Source organism: Monodelphis domestica, chromosome 1, assembly GCF_027887165.1.
Source record: "Monodelphis domestica isolate mMonDom1 chromosome 1, mMonDom1.pri, whole genome shotgun sequence".
In the NCBI taxonomy this organism is placed as follows: Eukaryota; Metazoa; Chordata; class Mammalia; order Didelphimorphia; family Didelphidae; genus Monodelphis; species Monodelphis domestica.
In genome coordinates, this window is record NC_077227.1 from 269358332 (window position 1) to 269373748 (window position 15417).

Here is a 15417-nt window from a genome sequence, read left to right on the forward strand (position 1 = left end):
ATAGCTTGGTCTCTTCATTGCCAATTTTAATACCTTCAATTTCTTTTTCTTCTCTAATTGTTTCTGCTAGTGTTTCTAGTACAATGTTAAATAAAAGTGGTGATAATGGGCATCCTTGTTTCACTCCTGATCTTATTGGGAATGCATCTAGTTTATCCCCATTGCAGATGATATTGCCTGATGGTTTTAGATAAATACTTTTTATTATTTTTAGGAAAGACCCTTCTATTCCTATACTTTCTAGTGTTTTCAATAAGAATGGGTGTTGTATTTTATCAAATCCTTATTCTGAATGTGATTTTTTTCAGTTTTCTTATTAATATGGTCAATTATGTGGATGGTTTTCCTAATATTGAATCATCCTTATATTCCTGGTATAAATCCTACCTGATCGTAGTGAATAACCCTTGTGATGACTTGCTGGAGTCTTTTGCTAGTATCCTGTTTAAGATCTTGGCATCTATGTTCATTAAGGAGATTGGTCTGCAGTTTTCTTTCTCAATTTTTTACCTGCCTCGCTTTGGAATCGGTACCATATTTGTGTCATGAAAGGAATTTGGTAGAACTCCTTCTTTGCTTATTATGTCAAATAGTTTTGTATAGTATTGGGATTAGCTGTTATTTGAATGTTTGATAGAATTCACTTGTGAATCCATCAGGCCCTGGGGATTTTTTCTTAAGGAGTTCTTTGATGGCTTGTTCAATTTCTTTTTCTGATATGAGATTCTTTAAGAATTCTATTTCTTCTTCTGTTAATCTAGGAAATTTATATTTTTGTAAATATTCATCCATATCACCTAGATTGGCATATTTATTGCCATATAATGTTGGGTATAATAGTTTTTAATGATTGCTTTAATTTCCTCTTCATTGGAGGTGAGGTCTCCCTTTTTATCTATGATACTGTTAATTTGGTTTTCTTCTTTCATTTTTTTATTAGATTGACCAGTACTTTGCCTATTTTGTTTGTTTTTCCAAAATACCAGCTTCTAGTTTTATTTATTAATTCAATAGTTCTTTCACTTTTGATTTTGTTAATTGCTTCCTTAATTTTTAGGATTTCTAATTTGGTTTTCTTCTGGGGAGTTTTAATTTGTTCGCTTTCAAGTTTTTTGAGTTGCATGTCTAATTCATTGACCTCTAGCCTCCCTAATTTGTTAATATTTGAACTAAATGATATAAATTTCCCCCTGAGTACTGCTTTGGTTGCATCCCATAAATTTTGAAAGGATATCTCATCATTGTCATTTTCTTCAATGAAATTATTAATTGTTTCTATGATTTGTTCTCTAATCAATTTTGTAGAATCATATTTAATTTCCAATTAATTTTTGATTTGGCTTTCCATGTACCCACACTGATCATTATTTTTATTGCATTATGATCTGAAAAGGTTGCATTTATTATTTCTGCTTTTCTGCATTTGTTTGTCATGTTTTTATGACCCAATACATGGTCAATCATTGTGAATGTACCATGTGCTTCTGAAAAGAAGGTGTATTCCTTTCTGTCCCTATTTATTTTTCTCCATATATCTATTAACTCTAATTTTTCTAAGATTTCATTCATATCTTTTACCTCTTTCATATTTATTTTTTTATTTGATTTATCTAAATTTGATAGTATTAGGTTCAGGTCTCCCACTAGTATAGTTTTACTCTCTATTTCCTCCTTCAATTCCACTAGTTTGTCCTTTAGAAATTTGGGTGCTATACCATTTGGTGCATACATGTTGATTACTGATATTTCCTCATTTTCTATACTCCCTTTTATCAGGATGTATTTCCCTATCCCTTTTAATCAGATCTATTTTTACTTTGGCTTTGTCAGATATGATTGCAACTCCTGCCTTCTTTCTGTCAGTTGAGGCCCAATAGGTTTTGCTCTAATCTTTAATGCTAAACTTGTGAGTATCTATCTACCTCAGGTGTGTTTCTTGTAGACAACATATGGTAGGATTTGGGATTCTAATCTTCTCTCTTATTTGTGTACGTTTTATGGGTGAGTTCATCCCATTCACATTCAAAGTTATGATTTCCACTTGTGTATTCCCCAGCATTTTGATATCCTCTCCTAGTTCTATCCTTTCTTCTTTTGCTGTATCCTTTTAAACCAGTGGTTTACTTTTAATCAATCCCCCTAATCCCCTCCCTTAATATGCTTCCCTTTCTGGCTCCTCCCTTTTTGTTCCCTTCTTGTTTTTTTAGGATATGTTAAGTTCCCTCCTCCCTTTCTTTCCTTCCCTTTTTGTACTCCCTCCCGCAACCCCCCTTAGTTTTCCCTTCTCATTTTCCCTGTAGGACAAGTTAGAATTCAAGACCCCAATGGATCTAGATGCTCTTCCCTCTCAGAAATGATTTCACTGAGAGTAAAGTTTAAATATTACCTATTAGCACTCTCTTCCTCTCCTTCTTATAAGAATATTCTTCTCCACCCCTTCCCATGTGTATCTTTGTGTGATAAAGATTATCCTATTTATTTTATTTCTTCAAGTATCTCTTGGTGCCATCTTAGATTCCTCACCTTCCTTTTTCTTTTCTGCATATTGTCTTATAGCCCTTAATGCCCCATTCTCTTCCTGTGAATGATTCTTCTAATCACTATAATAGTGAATATAATTTTTGAGAATTACAAATAAATAACATTTTCCTCATATATTTGTAGTTGAGGCAGAAGCACAAGGGTTAAAGCCCTCCTCTTCTCCCTGCTTGGGTTGCATAGTCAGGGTTGTGGGTTGAACTGTGTACGACCTGCACAGCTGTGTGCTCAAGGTTGGAGTAGCATCAGAGGGAGGACTGATAAGGTTTGTGAGAAAGAAACTGCAAGGTTGGAGTGGCCAGCAAAGGGAGGATTGATAAGGTTTGTGAGAAATTGTGAGAGACTGTGGGAAAGGTGCTTGTTTGGAATCCTCTTGGTTCTTCCCTGTGCCTGGCAGGTAACGTCATGAATTCCTATGAATCTGCCCAATTATTGGTTCCTGCTGTTGCTGGGCGGTAATATCATATCTTCCTGTGTGTCTTAACCTATATATGCTTTGTGTGAAACCAATAAAGCTTTGTTGCTATGCATTTTCATATAGCGTCCATTCGTTACTCTTCATTTCGTTACCCCAAGTGAGGTCACACAGGGCTGGCCGACCCTGGCGAAGAGCCTTACATATATTAATATATATAATTTGATCTAATTGTAGCCCTTAAAGAAGAGAGTTTGAATAAAAAAACATTTTTCACCTTTTCCCTCTCTTTCTTACTTACCTTTTCATGTTTCTCTTGATCTTTGTCTTTGGATATTAAACTTTCCACTTAGTTCTGGTCTTTTCTTTACAAATACTTGGAAATCTTCTATTTTGTTGAATGCCCATACTTTTCCCTGGAAGTATATAGTCAGTTTTGATGGATAGGTGATCCTTGGTTGAAGACCCAATTCTCTTGCTTTTCTGAATATCATATTCTAGGCCTTGTGGTCCTTTAGTGTGAAAGCTGCCAGGTCTTGTGTGATCCTGATTGGTATTCCTTGGTATCTGAATTGTCTCTTTTTGGCTTCTTGTACAATTTTCTCCTTAGCTTGAAAGCTCTGGAACTTGGCAATTATATTCCTGGGAGTTGTCTTTTGAGGATTTAGTGTAGAAGGTGTTCTATGAACTCTTTCAATGTCTACTTTGCCCCCTCATTAAAGGACACCAGGGCAGTTTTCTTGGATGATTTCTTTTAGTATGATGTCAAAATTTCTGTTTATTTCTGGCTTTTCAAGTAGACCAATGATTCTCAAATTGTCTCTCCTTCCTCTGTTTTCCTGATCTGTCATCTTGTCAGTGAGATATTATATGTTTTCTTCTATTTTGTCAGTCTTTTGACTTTGCTTTATTAATTCTTGCTGTTTTGCAAGATTATTGTCTTCCATTTGCCTAATTCTGATCTTTAAAGACTGGTTTTCCTTTTCAGTTTGGTCTATTCTGCTTTTCATGGCTTCCAGCTGTTTCTCCAATTGGGAGTTCTTGTCCTTTGAACTGTTATTTTCTCTTTGAACTATTTCCCACTTTTCTTGCCAGAAAACTTCCAACTTTTTGATAAGCTCCAATTTCAATTCTTCAAGAGCTTATGGACAATTTCCATTTTTTTGGAAGGTTTTGGTTCATTTGAATTTCCTCCTCTATTTCCTCTGAAGCTTGGGTTTTTCCTATGTATAAATTTTCCAGGTTCAATTCCTTCTTTCTGTTTTTCTTGGAGGGAGGTTGTTGCTCTTGGGCACAGTTTGCCATCACTGTGGAAGTTTTTCCTTCCCTTTTTAGTCAGAAATCTGAGTGAGATGGGCAGGTTCCCTGTGTAGGGAGTTAAGGAGAAAGGATTTTGTCTGAGGCAAGCTCTCGAATCTCCACAGCTTCTTCTGTTTGCTGCCCTCCTCTGTGTTATCTTCCCATGTTCTACACTCTTCAGCCTGCTGGGGTTTCAGGTGTAGCTGCTCTCAGGGGTAGGTCTTTGGTGGTCTTAGTCAGCTCCCAAGGATGTAGAGGTGCCCCTTATTCACTCTAGAGGTGTCTCTCGCTTACTCATTGATTCTGGCATGTGCTGGCTCTGACTCTGGCTTCATAGACGGGGTTGGGGGGAGGGTAGATCAGTTCGCATTTTGATGGGTGCTTTTTCACCCCCTTATAGTGTGGAAATGCCCAAATCTCACATACCTTCAATGCTCTGCCCTACTGTAGAGTCCTTTTGTTCTTATGAATTTGGGGTTTTTTTTTTTTTGGTCTTTTGTGGTAGTCTATATCAGTGGGTGCTGAGGAGAGGAAGAGTTTTGGTCTAGACTGCCACCATTTTTACCCAGAAGTACCCACTAAACTATTTTAGATAAAAGTGTATGCTAGGCCTGTCCCTGGATACAGATCACTAACATATCTGTAAGTTCAAGACTTTTCTGGAGCACTACACACTTAAATGACTTGCCCCATATCATGTAGCTAACAAGAGAGCTAAGACTCAAACTTTGGTCTTTCTAGCTCCAAGACATGCTCTCTATCCACTATGCTCTGCTGCTTCCTTAATATGCTTGCTTAGGTACTAAAGTAACATATTTCTACCATCCCTTCCTTTCATTTAAGAACATATATTTAAGAACATATGCCATCTAGGGAATGTCTTCTTTTCCTACCACCTCCCCTCCCAATTATTTTTAGTGACATATGGAACATGGATTGATAAGGGGTATTTTTGTTGTTGTTGTTGTTGACGCCTATATTAGTAAGATAGTATCATTACCAATGTTAGACTTTGAAAACCCAATCTATAAATTATTCCCTAGGCTAGGTTTTGAAAAGTCAAAAACAACACATTGCTGATATGTCATGTAATATTGTCATCTGGAGAAGCAAAGAGAGAGTCAGAAAGAAAAAACATGTTATTATAAAACATATCTAGGGGCAGCACAGTGGATAGACTGCCAGACTTACAGTCAGGAGGATCTATGTTCAAATATGGCCTCAGACACTTGCTGGTTGTATGGCTCTGGGCAAGTCACTTAACCCTGATTATCTAGCCCTTGCCTCTCTTCTATTTTTTTCTATTTAGAATATTTTTCCATGGTTACATGATTCATGATTCCCCCCTACTCCCCTCCCCAATTCCCCACTCCCTTCCCTCTCCTGGAGCTGACAAGTAATTCCACTGGGTTAAACATGTATCATTGTTCAAAACCTATTTCAATGTTATTCATATTTGCAGTAGAGTCATCTTTTAACATCAGATTTCTAATATCCCTATCAAACTATGTGATTGATCACATGTTTTTCTTCTGTGTTTCTGTTCCCACAGTTCTTCCTCTGACTGTAGATAGCATTCTTTCTCATAAGTCCCTCAGAATTGTCTTGGGTCATTGCATTGCTACTAGTAGAGAAGTCCATTACATTCCATTGTACCACAGTGTATCAGTCTCTGTGTACAATATTCTCCTGATTCTACTCCTTTTGCTCTGCACCAATTCCTGGAGGTCTTTCCAGTTCACACAGAATTCCTCCAGTTCATTATTCCTTTCAGTGCTTCTTTTCTATCTTAAAATTGATATTAAGTCAGAAGGTAAGGGTTTAAGAAATGGAAAAAAAAGATTCTATTGGGTTTAAATTCATCCTGAGAAATATCACATTTTATTTACATCAGAAAGAAGTATAATATCTGGATAAGACGATTCACAAAACTTTAAATAAAGAAATACAAACAAACCAGAGGAGGTAGTCAAATTAAGAAAAAGCATTTGGGTCTACTGTGTGTCAGTCACTGCACTAAGAGCTGCATTTCCTTTCTGAAGTTTGCTGTTCGCTATTTTCCAGTCAATTCCTATTCAATGGCAATCAATCCTACTCCTTAGGACTGCTAGCCAAATTCATTCAAGTGTTGGTTTTTTTTTCAGGAAAAAAATGTGAATTATTACAATTCTTATAGACTTCCTTTCTATATGGAATTCTTCTCATATTGGGTTTCTGGAAGATTAAGTAGAAATATAGAAGTAGCAAAATGAATACCTCTAAGGTAGTGATGGCAAACCTATGGCATGGGTGACAAAGATGGCATGCAGAGCTCTCTCTGTGGGCACTTGGCTACCCTCCCTCTCCAGTCTCTACCCCAGAGTTCATTAATAGAAAGACAAAGTGACTCGAGTGAAGTTGCACCCTTCTCCCTTTAGGCTTGATGACATTTTTTCATATCCCCCACCCCTCTTCCCAAGAGCCCAATGGGAGTTCATAGGGGGTAAGGTGGGTGGCTCACAGGTAGCAGAGCTGGGGGGAAGCAGAGCACTCTGGCCACTCCTTTCCCCTTCTCTACACTTGCTGAGCACATTCCTCACTTCACCCAGCCCTCTGTCCATTAGTGCTTCCGCAGCGTGGGGTAAGAGAGAGCGGGCAGTGTGGAGGCAGACCAAGCATAGTGTCTAGGGGGGCAGGCATGGCACTCAGTCTGGGAGGTGGCGTGTGAGAGAGGCCCAGTGCTCTGTCTCTAAAAGGCTCACCATCAGTGCTTCAAGGACTCTTCTAGATTTAAATCTGATAGTGCTATTGTACCTGGGCTATCCTCATATCAGATTAGCCACACCAGATTCAATGTATTCTATCTACTTCAAAGGTATTTTATTCAAAACCATAGTTTATGAATCACTACCAATACACTTATGGGTTTGTAAGCCATGGAACATAGTTTTAAAGCAAAGGTATTTAATAGCATGGTAAAAAATGTCACCCTCGAACATCACTTCAAACTCCTAACCAAATTTTCATTATCCTGGGACACATAGAGATCATAGATGGAGTAGGTAACTCACAACTCAGACATTGTCTTCTGATGATGTTGCCGGGCCTCTTCCCCATGGGGAGTGAAATCCCCATTGGTTTGCATTTTTTTAATTTAATTTTTTATTTTCAGTGCCACATTCTCTCCTTCAACTCCCTCTCCCTCTATAAGACAGGAGAAAAATATAATGCTTATCCATATATAGTCATGTAAAACATATTTCTACATTAGTCATGATCTGAAAAAAGAAAAAGAAAGGAAAAATATGCTTTAATTTGCCTTTTGAGTCTATCAGGTCTGTCTCTAGAGGTGGGCACCATACTACATCATGAGTTCTTTGGAATTGTGGTGAATCCTTGTACTGAGTAGTTACCAAGTCTTTCACAATTTATTATTATTATTATATTGCTGTTATTATATAGATGATTCTGGTTCTGACTAATTCACTTTGTATCAGTTCATATAGGTCTTCCCAGATTTTTCTGAATCCATTTCCTTTGTCATTTTTTACAGCACAATAGGAGGATCTCAGTTTCCGACTTCTTATCACAAAGAGACCCAATACAAATATTTTTTTTACCCCTTCCTTTTTCTTTTATCTCCTTGGGATATAGACCTAGTGGCAGTGTTATAGCACTTTAGCCATAATTTCAAATTTTTCTTCAGAATGATTTGGAATAGTTGAGAGCTCCACCAACAATGCATTAGTTTACCAGCAGTACCCCAAGTTCCTTCCACTATTTGTCACTTTATTTTCTTTCATCTTAGCCAATGAGATGGTACCCAAGATTTGTTTGAATGGGCATTTCTCTAATTATTAATGATTTAGAGCATTTTTCCATATGGCTATTGATAACTTTGATTTCTTCCTTTTGAAAACTGCCTATTAACATTCCAATTAGTAATTGGAGAATGACTGCTATTCTTATTAATTTGGTTCAGTTCCCAAAATATTTGAGAGATGAGACCTTTATTGGAGAAACTTGCTGCAAACATTTCTCCCAGATTCCTCTTATTTTGGTTACATTGATTTTATTTATATAAAAGCTTTTGAATTTTATGTATTCAAAGTTGTACTATTTACCCTCCTATGAACCTTTTTATCTTTTGCTTGGTCATGACTCCTTTACCTATCTATATAGATCTGAGAGGTAATTTCTTCCATGCTCCCCAAATTTGCTTATATTATCACCTTTTATGTCCATATCATGTATTGTGACAAGGAAATCACTTTAAAAGACTGATATATATTAATTTAAGGTTGCCAAGGAATTCAGCTATGTAATTCCTTAATGAAAACTCAAGTCAGCAGTCAACCTTTTATGGAGTTTAATTACAAACAGGAGGAAGAAAGGTATTAAAGAGAGAGAGAGAGAGAGAGACAGACAGACAGACAGACAGAGAGAGAAAGGGAGAGAAAGGGAAAGGGAGAGAAAGGGAGAGAAAGGGGAGAGAAGGGAAAAGGGCTTAAATACCCACTCTGCTTAGGCTGGGCCAAAATGCCCAAGCCCTTAGATAGCTGAGGCAAAGAAAAGAGATCAGTCCCTATCACTCACGTGACCAAAATGGAGAAACAGTCTCAGGGGCCTCCACCTCCAGCTTCCTTCAGAGCAAGCTTCTCAGAGCACAACCTCTCAGAGCAAAACCTCTCCCACCTCCCTAGTCCTCAGACCCCACTATCTTTAAGGAAACCATCCAAGTTCCCTCCCCTCAGTTCTCACATCTACCAATCACTGTCCATGTCTTCCCTGTGCCAATGGTGGCTCTAGCTTAACCCAGGACCACCCAGAGGTCTGTGGCTTTGCACATGTCTGTTGAAGGTCATATTCTCAAGTAATTAAATCTTGATCCTTTGCTGCAGCCCTTCCTAAATCCTGTTACCCTGAGTAGGGTGGAGATTGGAAGTTCCAAGACCTGGTTCTGTCATTCCAAGTATCTCTATTGTATCAATTCTAAAATCAATCATGACTCAAAGAACTTCCTGTTCTATGCTTAAGCATAGGTCAAAGCTCTTTCCATTGTTCAGCAAAAGGTTTCTGTCCTAAAGTAATCTTAAGTAGGGAGGAGAAGGGTCCTTCTCCCATGCCAAGGTGGGGTTCACATTCCAATAGACTATCAGTAGGAAAATTTTCAAGTATGAAATTTCCCAATGGTGAAATTTCCAACATTTATAAGTCTAAGAAATTTTAAGGTTTACAGTATCTATTTTGAGTTTAATCTTGTTAAAACAGTGTGAGATGCTGGTATATGCTTAGTATCTACCAGTCTACTTTTCAGTTTCCCCAGCAGGTTTTTATTGAGGGGTAGGGTGTTATATAGTGAGTTCTTACCCAGGAGCTGGGATCTTTGGATTTATCAAATACTAGACTAGTACGCTCATTTGTATCCAATCCATTCATTTCATTCCACTCCATTCCACTCCATTCAATCCACTCTATTTCATATCCAGTACTAAATTGTTTTCATGATTATTGTCTTGTAATCTAGTTTGAGATTTGATACTGCTCTCCCCCCACTTCCTTCACATTTTTTTCACAGATTCCTTTGATAGTCTTGACTTTTTGTTCTTCCAGATGAATTATTATTTTTTGCTAGCTCTTTAAGTAATTATGTGATAATGTAATTGGGATGGCACTGAAAAGGTAATTAATTTAGATAGCTTTGGCATTTTTGTCACACTGGCTTAGTCTACCCATGAGCAATTCATATTTCTCCAGTTATTTAGGTTTTGGTTTTTTTTTTTTATTTGTATGAAGTGTTTTTTAATTGTGTACCTGTAGTTCCTGGGTTAGTTTTGGAAGATAGACTCCAAAATATTTTTTTATTTTCGGCTGTTCTTTTAAATGGAATCTCTCCATATCTTCCTGCTGGGTTTTGTCATTAATATATAGAAAGGCTGACTTGTGTAAGTTTATTTTATATTCTACAACTTTGCTAAAGTTGTTAATTATTTCAACTAATTTTTTTGAGTTGACTCTCTGGGAATTTTCCAAGTATACCATCATATCATCTGTGAAGTGATAGTTTTGTTACTTCATTGTCTACTCTAATTCCTTCATTTTATTTTTCTTCATTTATTGATATAGCTACCATTTCTAGGACAACACTGAAGAAGTGATGATAATGGATACCTGTGTTTCACCCCTGATCTTACTGGGAAGGCTTCTAGGTTGTCATTATTACAGATAATGCTTGCTGATGGTTTTAGATAAATAGTATTAATCATTTAAAGGAAATTCCATTTATTCCTAGGCTCTCTAGTATTTTTAATAGGAATGGATATTGTGTTTTGTCAAAATCTTTTTCTGTATCTTTTGATATAATCATATGCTTTCTGTTGGTTTTCTTGTTGATATAGTTGATTGTGCTTATAATTTTGATAATATTGAAACAGTCCTACATTCCTGGCATAAATTTAGCCTGGACCTTATTAATCTCTCTTTCTTCCTTCCTTCCTCCCTTCCCTCCCTTCCCTCCTTCTCTCCCTTCTTCCCTCCTTCCTTCCTTCCTTCCTTCCTTCCTTCCTTCCTTCCTTCCTTCCTTCCTTCCTTCCTTCCTTCCTTCCTTCCTTCCTTCCTTCCTTCCTTCCTTCCTTCCTTCCTTCCTTCCTTCCGTTCTCTTTCAAATTTATTTATTTGATTAATTTAGAATATTTTCCCATGATAAACATGATTCATATTCTTTCTCTCCTTTCCTCCCTCCCCATTGCCAATGAGCAATTCCACTGGGTTTTACATGTATCATTGATCAAAACCTATTTCCATATTATTAATATCGGTAAGAGTGAAAATTTAGAGTCTACATTCCCAACCATATCCCCCTCTAACCATGTGATCAAGCAAATGTTTTTCTTCTGTGTTTATTCTGTGTTTTCTTCTGTGTTTCTACTCTCACAGTTCTTGAAGTGGATAGCATTCTTTCTCATAAGCCCCTCAGAATTGTCCTGCATTGCTGCTAGTAGAGAAGTCCATGACTTTTGATTGTGCTGCAGTGTATCAGTCTCTGTGTACAGTGTTCTCTTGGTTCTGCTCCTTTTGTTCTGCATCAATTCCTAGAGGTTGTTCCAGTTCATATGAAATTCCTCCAGTTCATTGTTCCTTTGAGAACAATAGTATTCCATCACCAACAGATGCCACAATTTGTTAAGCCATTCCCCAATCGAAGAGCATCCCCTCATTTTCCAAATTTTTGACACCACAAAGAGGGGGGCTATAAATATTTTTGTACAAATCTTTTTCCTTATTATCTCTTTGAGGTACAAACCCAGCAGTGGTATGGCTGGATCAAAGGGCAGGCATCATTTAAAGCCCTTTGGGCATAATTCCAAATTGCCTTCCAGAATGATGGGATCAATTCACAGCTCCATCAGCAACGCATTAGTGCCCCAATTTTGCCACATCCTCTCCAACAATTATTACTTTTCTTTGCTGTCATATTAACCAATCTGCTAGGTGTGAGGTGATACCTCAGAGTTGTTTTGATTTGCATTTCTATAACTATAAGAGATTTAGAACACTTTTTCATGTGCTTATTGATAGTTTTTTTTAAATCTAAAAACTATCTATTCATGTCCCTTACCCATTTTCAATTGGGGAATGGCTTGATTTTCTTGTATAACTGATTTAGTTCCTTATAAATTTGAGAGATTAGACCTTTGTCAGAGGTTTTGTTATGGAGATCCCCCCCCCCTCAATTTGTTGCTTCCCTTTTATCTATTTTTTCAAATGATTTCTATGACATTATTTAGTAATTATTCTTTAAATGACAGAATTTTTAAAATAAATTCATCTAGTCCTAAAGTTTTCTTTTTTCCTCTTCATTATTGAGCTTAACTTGCTTGATGTCTTTTTCTAAGACAGGATTACTTACATGTTCTGTTTCCTCATCTATTCATTTAGGCAACTTATATTTTTGTAAATCTAATTCATTTAGAGTATCAGTTTTATTGGCATATGGATAGGTAAAATAGGTCATAATAATTACTTTAATCTAATTTTTTTGTTGCAATTGCTTTTTTCATTTTTGATACTATTTAGTTTTTTCTTTAAAAAAATCAAATTAGCAAAAATTTTATTTCATTGTGTTCCACCACCATGAAACCAGCTTCTAATTTTATTAGTTCAATTTTTTAAACATTTAATTTTGTAAGACTCTTCTTTGACTTTCAACATTTCCATTTTGATGTTTAATTAGGAAATTTAAATTTCTTTTTCTAGTTTTTTATAGTTGCATGCCCAATTAATTGATCTGTTCCTTCTCTATTTTTTATTGACATATGTTTAGAGATCCAGATTTCCCCCTAAATATTGCTTGGCTTAATCCCACAAATTTTTGTTTGTTGTGTTATTGTTGTCATTCTATTTAAAGAAATTATTGATTGTTTCTATGATTTGTTTTTAATACACTCATTCTTTAGGGCTGGATTCTTTAGTTTCCAATTAAGTTTTAATCTATACTTCAAAGGCACTTTATTAAAAGTAATTTATGTTATGGTCTAGAAAGAGAACATTTAATATTTCTGCTTTTCTGCATTTGTTTGTGAGGTTTTTATGCCCTAATACTTTGTCAATTTTTGTGAAGTTGCCTAGTGCAGCTGAGTAAAATGTTTATTCCTCTCTATTCCCATTCAATATTCCTTCAGAGGTACATCATATATAACTTTTCTAAAATTATATTTATTTCCTTAACTTTTTTTGGTTTATTTTATGGCTACTTTTTTTCTAGAGGTAAATTGAGGTTCTCCATTAGAATATTTTTACAATTTCCTCCTAGAAATCAATTAATTTTTCCTTGAAGAATTGGAATGCTATATGCCATTTTATTGTAAATATATTCAGTACTGATATTAACTCATTATCTATGGTACCCTTTAGCAAAATGTTGTTTCCCTAATTATCCCTTAATCAGATCTATTTTTGCATTTGCTTTGTTCGAGTGTGATTGCTATCTTTGCCTGTTTCACTTATCTGAAGCATAATACATTCATTTCCAGCCCCTTGTTTTTTTTTAACTGTGTCTTTCTGTTTCAAGTAAGCCTTTTTTTCCTCGCATTTCCCCCTTTTTAAAATTTAGAATGTTTCCATGATTCCATGATTCATGATCCCCTATCCCCACCCCACTTTTTTCTCCCCCTCCTGAATGTGACAGGCAGTTCCACTGTGTTATACATGTATCATTTTTCAAAACCTACTTCCATGTTATTCATATCTAATGCATTTCTGTCTCCACAGTTCTTTTCCTGGATGTGGATAGTGTTCTTTCTTATAAATTCCTCTGGATTGTCTTGGATCATTGCATTGCTGCTAGTAGAAAAGTCTATTACATTTTATTGTGCCACAATATATCAGTCTCTGTGTACAATGTTCTCCTGGTTCTGCTCCTTACACTTTGCATCAATTCCTGGAGGTCATTCCAGTTCACATGGAATTCCTCCAGTTCTCTCTTCCTTTTAGCACAATAATATTCCATTGCCAAGATATACCACAATTTATTGAGCCATTCCCCAATAGATGGACACCCCTCATTTTCCAATTTTTGCTACCACAAAGAGTGTGGCTATAAATATTTTTGTACAAGTCTTTTCCCCTTATTATCTCTTTGGGGTACAAACCCAGCAGAAGCTGGATCAAAGAGTAGGCATTCTTTTAAAGCCCTTTGTGTATAGTTCCAAATTGCTCCCCAGAATGGTTGGATCAATTCACAACTCCACCAGCAGTGTATTAGTGTCCCAATTTTGCCACATCCCCTCCAATATTTATCACTTTCCTTTGCTGCTGTATTGACCAGTTTCCTAGGTGTGAGATGGTACCTCAGATTCATTTTAATTTGCATTTCCCTGATCAGGAAGGATTTAGAACACTTTTTCATATGCTTATTGATAGTTTTGATTTAATCATGTGAAAACTGCCTATTCATGTCTCAAGTAAGACTTTTCCAGACAACATGCTCATTCTTGCTATCCTCTTCTATTTTATGGTCAAATTCATCCCATTCATCATTATCATTGTTAACTGTGTATTTCCCTCCATCTTATTCTCTTCTATTTATCCTTTTTAAAAATTCAGTCTCCTCTTAAAAAGTCCATTTCTGACCATTACTTTCCTTAATATAGTCTCCCCTTTTTCTTAGCCTTTTCCCTTCCTTCCCTGTTAGGCAACATGGCTTTCTATATCCAACTCTGTGTGTTTATTATTTCCTCTTTGAACAAGTTCAAATAAGAGTAAGGTTCAAATGTTGTCTAACCTTCCTTTTTTCTTATTGTAAAAACTCTTCTTTGTGCACCACTTTTATGTGAGATAAATGTTCTCATTCTCTTTTTTCCTTTCCCCATCTCCTCTTTCTCACCTTCCATTTTTTGGGAGATCATCTCAACATAATTGATTCAAACTCTTGCCCTCTATGTAGACTCTTTCTGATTACCCTAAAATGTACCATTTTTTCATATAGGAATATAAATAACTTTATGATTTTTTTCTAATGATTTTTCTTTCAAATTAACCTTTTTATGCTCCTCTTGGGTCTTGTATTTAAATGTCAATTTTTCTTTTCAGTTCTAGTCTTTTCACCAAAATTGCTTAAAAGACTTCTATTTCACTAAATATCTATTTTTCCCACTGTAGTATTGTACTCAGTTTTGTTGGGCATGTTGTTTTTTGTTGTTATCCTAGCTTCTTTGCCTTCTGGAAAATCACATTCAAAGCCCTCCATTACATTGGTAATTATTAAATCTTGTGTAATCCTGACTGTGGCAACATGGCATTTGGATTATTTCTTTCTGGGCTGCATTTAGTATTTTCTCTTTCACCTGGGAGCTTGGGGATTTGACTATAATATTCCCAGAGGTTTTCATTTTGGCATCTCTTTTAGGAGGTGATTAGTGAACTCTTTCAATTTCTCCTTTGCCCTCTGTTAAGATTTAATGGCAGCTTTCTTTTATACTTTCTTGAAATAGGCTCCTATTTTAAGCATAGCTTTCAAAGGGTCCAACAATTCTTAAATTATATCCTTAATCAATTTTCCAGGTCAGCTATTTTCCCTATGAGATGTTTCACATTTCCCCCTATTTTTTAATTTTTTGACGTTGTTTTATTATTTCTTGATATCCCATGGAATCATTAGTGTTTATTTGATGTAAAGATTAAAATTT